This window comes from Trachypithecus francoisi, unplaced genomic scaffold, assembly GCF_009764315.1.
Source record: "Trachypithecus francoisi isolate TF-2019V2 unplaced genomic scaffold, Tfra_2.0 Lachesis_group3, whole genome shotgun sequence".
Classification (NCBI taxonomy): domain Eukaryota; kingdom Metazoa; phylum Chordata; class Mammalia; order Primates; family Cercopithecidae; genus Trachypithecus; species Trachypithecus francoisi.
Genome location: NW_022681468.1, coordinates 96444360 through 96454797, shown reverse-complemented (window position 1 = coordinate 96454797; position 10438 = coordinate 96444360). Strand labels below are relative to the sequence as shown.

The 10438-nt window shown below is 46.6% G+C and overlaps 1 protein-coding gene across 1 annotated transcript in view; it reads right to left on the bottom strand.

Annotated features, from left to right (window-relative positions):
- The window catches only part of FAM174B (family with sequence similarity 174 member B), a 47218-nt gene that overhangs the window by 15224 nt on the left and 21556 nt on the right, over positions 1 to 10438 (bottom strand). The window lies entirely within an intron of this gene.

The window sequence follows — 10438 nt, the reverse complement described above, 5'->3', positions numbered from 1 at the left end:
TCTCCCCCAAGAGATTCTTCTCTCCACCTCCCTCCAAAGGAGTAAAATAAATCTCTGCATTCTGCCCTGGATGACTTATGATCCCGGACCAATTCCATCTCAACACTGGAAGGGGGAAATTTAAGCCCAGAAGTGGATCCAAATGCCACAAGCAATCCAAGACAAAACCACAAGAAAAACCACCCATCCTCAAACCTCTGAGTCTAGGGTCAAACTCCCTATCTACACGCCTTTCTTAGGAAGACAGCCCTAAATCTCTGTCCAGACAAGTTGCGGCTATCTGGCAGGAAAGCTTGGCTTCTGCAAAGAGGCAAGGCTGGACTGTCCATTTCTGACACGCTGCTGAACAAGCATCTGGAACAGTAGAAAAGGAAATGTCCTGCAAACCCAAGGACATGAGAAAGTCCCCTGTGGACCTCCAAAAGAACACACCCTAGGCCGGGCGCGGTGGCTCAAGCCTGTAATCCCAGCACTTTGGGAGGCCGAGATGGGCGGATCACGAGGTCAGGAGATCGAGACCATCCTGGCTAACACAGTGAAACCCCGTCTCTACTAAAAATACACAAAAAAAAAACTAGCCGGGCGAGGTGGCGGGCGCCTGTAGTCCCAGCTACTCGGGAGGCTGAGGCAGGAGAATGGCATGAACCCGGGAGGCGGAGCTTGCAGTGAGCTGAGAGCCGGCCACTGCACTCCAGCCCGGGCGACAGAGCGAGACTCCGCCTCAAAAAAAAAAAAAAAAAAAAAAAAGAACACACCCAGATGGCTTCAGGCTAAGGAGTCATAGTCATGTTTGTGACTCTTTTTTCAGGCATCGCAAAGCCCAGAAAATGCAAAATCGGATTTGCAAACCTCATTGCATACTTGGAACTTGATGCCTCATGTAGTCATTGGCCCTGGGGCAGGACTGATGGCTGACCCTGGGAGAAGGCTCTGGAGGCTCTGACTTCAGCCCTGGCCCTGCCTTGTGGGAGTGAATCCCCGGAACCTATAAAATCACCTTCCTTCTCTATAATCTTATTGTTCATGTATAGAGTCTTACAATAAGAACATTAGCCTGCTGAGCTAAAATAAGGCCCTTGAACACCAACCCATGGGAGAAGGAAGAAAACTACACTAGCATCTAGATCACTGTGGCCCATGATGCTTTAATGCCAGCCTCTGCAGCCAAGCAACCCCAGAAAATAAAAAATCCCAAGATTATATAACAAAGGTGTGATGGCTAATGCTCTATGACAACTTGAGTGGGCCACAGGGTGCCCAGACGTTTGGTCACACTGTCTGCGAGGATGGCCCTAGATGAGATTAACAGTGGAATCAACGGGCTCTGAGTACAGCAGATGGCCCTCCCTAATGTGGAGGTGGGCCCCATCCACACAGTTGAAGGCTTGAATAGTATAAAAAAACAGAGCCTTCCCTCAGGGAGTAGGAGAACACCTCCTGTCTAACTGCCTTCCAATTCGGACATCAGTTTTTTCCTGCCTTGGGACACAAACTGAAACATCGGCTCTTTGTGATTCTGCGGCTTGTCTGCATTTAGGCTGGACCTTATACCACCAGCCCTCCTGGGTCTCCAGCTTACAGATGGCAGATCCCGGGACCTGTCAGCCTCCATAATCACATCAGTTGATTCCTTACAATAAGCCTCTCTCTCGCTCTCTCTCTCTCTCTCGCTCTCTCTCTGTCTCTCTCTCTCTCTCTTTCCCTCCCTCCTCTCTCTATCTCTCCACACACACACACACACACACACACACACACATACACACACACACCCCCTATTGATTCTGTTTCCCTGAAGAATCCAAATACAAAAGGCTATTAGCAAGAGTCCTCATGTATGCTTCAAATGCCAGTTTTGACATAATGAGCTGAAGAAATTACATTTCAAACAAACAACTCTCTGAAACACAACTCTTTTTACAAAAGAAGAGCAATTTCTGCTGTTTCCACTGCTGGGTGTGTTAATAGGGATAAAACTGAGACTTCTGAGAAGTTTAAAGACATTGAGACACATTCCCAGCTGAGGTGCACCGGCTGTGTTGACAAGGGTCTCTGTGGATGGTGGGCAGGAAACCTCACAGCGTATAAATGGAGTTGGGGGGACAGGGACAGGGCAGTGGGAGTGGGGGTGCGGGAAATCTTCACACCTTTTTTTTTTTTTTTTTTGAGACAGAGTCTCACTCTGTAGCACAGGCTGGAGTACAGTGGCACAATCTTGGCTAACTGCAACCTCCACCTCCGAGGTTCAAGCAATTCTCCCTGCCTCAGCCTCTGGAGCAGCTGGGATTACAGGCACCTGACACCATGCCCGGCTAATGTTTGGGTTTTTAGTAGAGATGGGATTTCGCCATGTAGGCCAAACTGGTCTGAAACTCCTGACCTCAGGTGATCTGCTGCCTCGGCCTCCCAAAGTGCTGGGATTACAGGCATGAGCCACCATGCCCAGCACATTTCTCAAATTAAAAGAACTCTTCCGGCCGGGCGCGGTGGCTCAAGCCTGTAATCCCAGCACTTTGGGAGGCCGAGACGGGCGGATCACGAGGTCAGGAGTTTGAGACCATCCTGGCTAACATGGTGAAACCCCGTCTCTACTAAAAAATACAAAAAGCTAGCCGGGCGAGGTGGCTGGCGCCTGTAGTCCCAGCTACTCGGGAGGCTGAGGCAGGAGAATGGCGTAAACCCGGGAGGCGGAGCTTGCAGTGAGCTGAGATCCGGCCACTGCACTCCAGCCCGGGTGACAGAGCAAGACTCCGTCTCAAAAAAAAAAAAAAAAAAAAAAAAGAACTCTTCCTTTACTACCTGTGCACCAGTCAGAAGCCGGGAAATTTAGGAACAGAGCCAATCAGCATTTTCCACATACCTTGAGATCCACAAGCCTGTCTGAACAGTGGGCTCATAGAACAGTGCAGTTCTGCCTCAGAGAGAGAGAACGTGAGAAAATGGGAAAATAAAGTGCATTCGAAGCCTAAAAAACCTAATCAAGTCTGGCTCTTCTTTTCTAAGTGTAGATTCTTTAACATGTCTTTTTAAATAATAGTCCATAAGGCTGGACACAGTGGCTCACGCCTGTAGTCCCTGCTACTTGGGAGGCTGAGGCAGAAGAATCACTTGAACCCAGTAGACGGAGGTTGCAGCAAGTCGAGATCTCGCCACCACACTCCAGCCTGGGTGACAGAGTGAGAGCCTGACTCAAAATAATAATGATAGTCCCTAAAAGTTGAATTTTTCCTGGGTGCCAGCCAAGCAATTTAAATTTGTGATCAAATGCAAAACATCTAAAGCACCCTGCAAGGCACGTGCTGCTGGTATCCCTGTCTTACAACTGAGGAGACTGAGGCTCAGGGAAGTCGACTTACCCATAGCCTTGTAGCTAATTAGTGGCAGAGCCAGGGTTTGAAGCAGGCAGTCCAGTGACCAGAAGATTTGCAGTGGGGCCTCCTTCCCACATGGGTGAGTGAAAGTGCCACACAACTACCCATGGTCTGAAATGTGCTGCGGAGATAGGCTGCATGGGGCTTGAGAGTATAGACTATGGAAGCAACTCAGGAAAATCACAGGGCATAGTGAGCACATATGACCCTTTAGAGGGCCAGGGGGTGCTCCAGCTCAGACCTCCCCAATAGGTCACCTTGAGCCATCCCTGGCATGCCCTGCTCTGTCACTCCCACTCACTTATACAAGAGCCCCCCTCCACGTGACACCAGACTTCGCGGCCACTTGACTTCAGCACTAGAAAACTCTTTGCCCTCCCTCATCACACTTTCTGGAACATGTCACTTTGCACAGCTCACATTTTCATATTCCACACGGATCTGGACACACTTCTAATAAACCCTTTCTAAACTGTGACTCCCGCAGGAGGTGTGCTGGTTTGCAGCCAGCCCACAACCACTTCCTCCCTCCTTTTGGCATCTATATCCTCTGTGCCCTGGGTGAAGCCCCCTCCCACATGGGCCTGGCCACACCGCCAGTTCCAGGAGTGGACGTGAGCCTGGAGCCTGAGCCAATCCAGGTATTGCCATCCCCAGGCCATGGCAATGGCAGGGGAGCAGGGCAGTGGGGAGGGGAAGGCACGACCAACCCGAGCCAATGACCCTCTGCTGTGAAGGCTGGAACAGGGGAGGTGGGTGCCCCTCCCACTAGCCTTGAGGCCCAGATGACATAAGCCATCATGCCACCACCTAGAAACAGAAAATAAAGGCAATATGGTGGAAGGCAGATTGGAAGGAGAGAGACCAAGTCCTAAATTGACTACTAAGCCAGCTCTCCTTAAAAACTACAAACTCTCTTTTTCACCAAAGCCAGCTGGGGCCGGGTTTTCTGTCACACATAACCTAGCAAACTTTAACTGCCTCGAGGTCTCAGGGAAGGCACTGCATGAAGGGAAACCACCACTGTAATCACAACACCTTCTTGGGGCTTTTTCCATATTTTAATAGTTAGCCTTCCACATGTAAGTATAATTTTCCTATATCCTCAAGCCTGTTTAAGCCCCAGGACTCTGCCCCTTATAGAAACAATGAACCATACACACAGAAGCAGAGTGATTTTTTTGCTTAGGGCTACCTAAGAGCAGGCTTTCAATGAGGACAAACATCCGGCGACCGCACCTCCCAGAACTGCCATGAGCCTGAGGCGAAGGCAGAGACTACATGGCTGTGATGAAGCTGAAGTCCCCTGGGTCCCTTTGTGGGCAGTGGGCCAACCGTGGGAACAGGACCCTCATCTTACCCAGAGACACACGCAGCTCAAGGACAAAGCGCCTGGTTCTAGAAAGAGCCCAGGTTTGCAATCAGACTTGGGTTTGCAGCCTGGTGCCCCCATGTCCAGAGCCTGTCCCCTCAGCTGTGTACTGGGTGGTGTTGGGGGCCAGTGAGACGGCAGCCTACGAGGGTAGCCCAGCTAGCACTCCCCATCGAAAAAGGAACTTCGGGAAATAAAGAAGTGAAAAGACACTGCTGGCCCATCTTCCACAGCGGGAATCTTTCTTTTCTGAGACAGGCTATTATTAACCAGGAGGCTTCAACCTGGTTGAGATGTAAAGTCATTTTATTAATAAATAAATGTCCACACTGTCTTCACAGGAACAGGCAAGGCCAGATAATTTCTAGAAGAGATAAAGCACTGTTCCATCCAAACCAAAACTCATTTCTAACAAGAGAGAGGAGAGGTTCAAAACTACTTTAGTCTGAAATATAATCCTGAAGCCAGAGGGTTTGTTTACTCAACGGACTGTTCACCAGCTGCTCAGAAACAGGTTTCGTGTGAGTGCTCATACATCCCACTTATACAAACAAGGAGGCCCAGGGAGGACACCAGCCCCCAGCAGGCCACAGGGGGCGAGGCCTGCCTTCCTCGCCCTTCCCCACAAAGAAAACAAAACAGGACTAAACCCTTTAAACTCAATTCAGTTTTGAGTGTGACAGTCAGAGCCACCGACTCAAAGTGCAGAGACTGAGGTTCAGTGCTCAGCCCTGCAATTCCCTTGCTGGTGTGCTTCTGAACAAGCCTCTCATCATGAACCCGAATTTCTTCATTTCTACTTCCTAGCAGGTGTGGTCCAGATTCCGATGACAGAGCCTCTAACACCTCTTGTTCTACTTACTCCAAGAGGCCACAGGCTTTCTCACTTCTCCTGAGGCCATTCCAGGACATCCCAACCAGGCTGGGTTTTCTCCTTCTTCTGAATCCTGCAGCCCCTCTTCATAGGCACATCCCTGCCACTGGGCACCATCTACACATGACCTCCAGGCACGCAGGCCCCTCCTGCGTCATCCATAGCACTGTGGATGTACCAGCAGGCACTGTGAGACGGCAACCCTGAGCGCCAGGTAATGCACATGTGATCTCATCACAGCCTCCAGCCAGTGAGGCAAGGAGAGCTCCCATTATCAAAGCAAGGAAACCAAGGCCAAAAGGCACTGAGTGACCTGCCCCAGGGAGCAAGCAGGGCTCAAATCCAGGTCCATCACACTCCACAACGTGAGCCCTTCACACTCCAGCAAGAGGATAGGAACTCACCTCGGACCTCTGGATGTGCCCCAACCCTACGACTCAGCACTCAACAGACACTTCTCAGGACCCAGAGGTGTCCCTGCAAGTTCTTTTGGTTGCCAGCCAGCTCCTGTGATGACCAAAAGCAACCAAAACAAGCTTGAGTCAACAGAAGGAGGGCACGCTGTGCCTCCGACTAGGAAGTTTCAGTCTCATGAAGATTTCAAGCCATCTAAATTAATCTGCAAGCTTAGTGAAATGCAGTAAGATACCAACGAATTTCTGCTGAGGATCTATATGAGCTGATTCCAAAATTCATGGGGATGGGAGAAGCAGCAAGAATGGAATAGCCAGGAAAATTCTGTAAAGGAGTTAGATAGTAAAACATGCTGTAAAACTACAATAACTAAACACACTGAACACAGCGTGATATGGTATGAAACTGTGTCCCCATCCAAATCTTATGTTGAACTCTAATCCCCAGTGCTGGAAGTGGGGCCTGGTGGAAGGTGACTGGGTCATGGGGGTGGGCATTAATGGTTTAGCACCATTCTCTTCGTGTTGTTCTTATGATAGTGAGTGAGTGCCTGAGAGATCTGGTGGTTTAAAAGTGGGTGATACCTCCCACCTTGCTCTTTGTCTTGCTCCTGCTCCCACCACGTGAGTGTCTACTCCCCCTTTGCCTTCCACCATGATTGGAAGCTTCCTGAGGCCTCCCCAGAAGCAGAAGCTGCCATGCTTCCTGTACAGCATGCAGAACTATTAGACAATTAAAACTCTTTTCTTTATAAATTACCCAGTCTCAAGTATTTCTTTATAGCAGTGCAAGAACAGATTAATACACAGTGGCTTCCCACATTAACAATCAGATGCTATAGCAGAATAGGAAGTCCAGAAATACACCCAAATACACGCTGGAATCTAGTATAGGATAAAGATGGCATTTCAAATGAGTGAGAAAAAGGTAATTCATTCAATACTTTGTTGATAACCACCCATACCTCATGCTTTATATCAGAATAAATTAGATGGATCAGACTTAAATGTAGAAAATAAAACCGTAAAAGTACTAGAAGAAAACATGGGAGAACTCCAAAATCCGTTTTTTAAAAAGGATGATAAATGTAAACACATAAAAATGTCTTAAAGTCAAAGCAAATAGGCCGGGAGCAGTGGCTCACACTTGTAATCCCAGCACTTTGGGAGGCCAAGGTGGGCAGATCACCTGAGGTCAGGAGTTCGAGACCAGCCCAGCTAACACGGTAAAACCCCATCTCTACTAAAAATACAAAAATTAGCCAGGCATGGTGGTGGGTGGCTGTAATCCCAGCTACTTCAAAGGCTGAGGCAAGAGAATTGCTTGGGCACAGGAGGCAGAGGTTGCAGTGAGTGGAGACTATGCCACTGCACACCAGCCTGGGTGACACAGTGAGACTCCATCTCAAACAACAAACAAAAGTCAAAGTAAATGATATACTGGGAGAACTATTTCAACTCATTACAAATTTTGGTTTTTGTTTTTTGGTTTTTGGTGGGGTTTTTTTTTTTTTTTTTTAAGACAGAGTCTAACTCTGTTACCCAGGCAGGAGTACAGTGGCACGATTTTGGCTCACTGCAACCTCTGCCACCAAGGTTAAAGTGATTCTCCTGCCTCAGCCTCCCAAGTAGCTGGGATTACAGGCATGCACCATCACACTCAGCTAAGTTTTGTATTTTTAGTAGAGATGGGGTTTCACCATGTTGGCCAGGCTGGTTTTGACTCCAGACCTCAAGTGATCCACCCACCTCAGCCTCCCAAAGTGCTGGGATTACAGGCATGAGCCACGGCACCTGGCTAACTCACTATAAATGTTTTAAAATTTAATCTCCTTAATATATATATAGTCCCTACAAACCAATAAAAAAGATCAATAATCTAATTGAAAAATTGGTAAAGAACATAACACAGGCAGTTCACACACACACAGACACACACACACAGACACATACACACAAACCCAAATGGTTCTGCATTCTTAACTATGAAAAAATGTCCAATCTCACTTTCAATAAGAGAAATGTAATTTTGATTTTCACAGAGATTCAGTTTTTCACCTATTAATTTAGCAAAAATAGAACTGTCTGAAAACACACTGTTGGCAAGGATGTAGAGAAACACTCTCTCATTACTTGTTTGTGGACATGTAAATTGTTACAACACATACAGAGAGCAGTGTGACAATATCCATCAGTTACAAAAGATATAGCCCTTAACCAGCAATTCCATTTCTAGGAATTTGTCCTATGTGGTGGGAAGTCAGGGACCCTGAACAGAGGGACGGCTGAAGCCACGGCAGAAGAACATAAATTGTGAAGATTTCATGGACATTTATTAGTTCCCCAAATTAATACTTTTATAATTTCTGACGCCTGTCTTTACTGCAATCTCTGAACATAAATTGTGAAGATTTCATGGACACTTATCACTTCCCCAATCAATACCCTTGTGATTTCCTATGCCTGTCTTTACTTTAATCTCTTAATCCCATGATCTTCGTAAGCTGAGGAGGATGTACGTCGCCTCAGGACCCTGTGATGATTGCGTTAACTACACAAATCGTTTGTAGAGCATGTGTGTTTGAACAATATGAAATCTGGGCACCTTGAAAAAAGAACAGGATAACAGCAATGTTCGGGGAACAAGGGAGATAACCTTAAACTCTAACTGCTGGTGAGCCGGGTGGCATAGAGCCGTATTTCTCTTCTTTCAAAAGCAAATAGGAGAAATATCGCTGAATTCTTTTTCTCAGCAAGGGACATCCCTGAGAAACAGAATGCGTCCCTGAGGGGAGGCCTCTGAAATGGCCACTTTGCGGGGTGGCTGTCTTTTATGGTCGAAGCCAAAGGGATGAAATAACCCTGGTTTCCTATAGCACTCCCAGGCTTATTAGGACGAGGAAATTCCCACCTAATAAATTTTGGTCAGACTGGTTGTCTGCTCTCAAACCCTGTCTCCTGATAAGATGTTATCAAAGACAATGCGTGCCCAAAACTTCATTAGCAATTTTAATTTTGCCCCGTCGTCCTGTGGTCCTGTGATCTCACCCTGCCTCCATTTGCTCTGTGATATTTTATTACCTTGCGAAGCATGTGATCTCTGTGACCCACACCCTATTTGTACACTCCCTTCCCTTTTGAAAATCGCTAATACAAACTTGCTGGTTTTATGGCTCAGGGAGCATCACAGAACCTGCTGACATGTGATGTCTCCCCCAGACACCCAGCTTTAAAATCTCTCTCTTTTGTACTCTTTCCCTTTATTTCTCAGACCAGCTGATGCTTAGGGAAATAGAAAAGAACCCACGTTGAATATCGGGGGTGGGGTTTCCCCAGATAGTCCTACAGGTATGTTTCCACATGTGTGAAATGACACCTACATGTCCATTAACAGGAGATTGATTAAACAAATTATGTTACATCCATATAATGAACACTAAGCACCTATATAAACGAATGAAGAGCTTTTTATAGCCTGACAAGGAATAACCATCCAGACACACAAGATGTTTTTATAAAGCAAGATGACAAGCATAGTGTATGTGTAAGAGATAGAAAAGATATCCACATGCAAAAGAATAAAGTTGGACCCCTACAAATCATGTAAAAAAATTAACTCACACCATATACAAAAATTACCTCAAAATGGAGTTTCCATAAAAGTACGTAAGACTTATATGTAAGAGCTAAATTTATAGAAAAAAATAGCATAGGCTGGGTGCGGTGGCTCAAACCTGTAATCCCAGCACTTTGGGAGGCCGAGACGGGCGGATCACGAGGTCAGGAGATTGAGACCATCCTGGCTAACACTGTGAAACCCCGTCTCCACTAAAAAATACAAAAAACTAGCTGGGCGAGGTGGCGGGCGCCTGTAGTCCCAGCTACTCGGGAGGCAGAGGCAGGAGAATGGCGTAAACCCGGGAGGCGGAGCTTGCAGTGAGCTGAGATCCGGCCACTGCACTCCAGCCTGGGCGACAGAGCCAGACTCCATCTCAAAAAAAAAAAAAAAAGAAAAAATAGCATAAACCTTTGTGACACTGGATTAGACAATGGCTTATTAAATATGACACCAGAAGCAAAAGCAACAAAGGAAAAACTACATAAATTGGACTCATCAAAATTTAAAACTTTTGTGCTTCAAAAGATATAATCAAGAAAGTGAAAAGACACCCCCATAGAATGGGAGGAATCACTTGCAAACTATACATCTGATCAAAGTATTTGTATGTAGAATATATAAAGAACTCTTACCCATCAATAATAAAAAGACAAATAACGCAATGTAAAATGGGCAAAAGACCTGAAAAGACAGTTCTTGAAAGAAGATTTACAAATGCACAATACACAAATGCAAACAAGGTCAACATCACTAGCCATCAGTGTATTGCAAATTAAACCACAACAAGATACC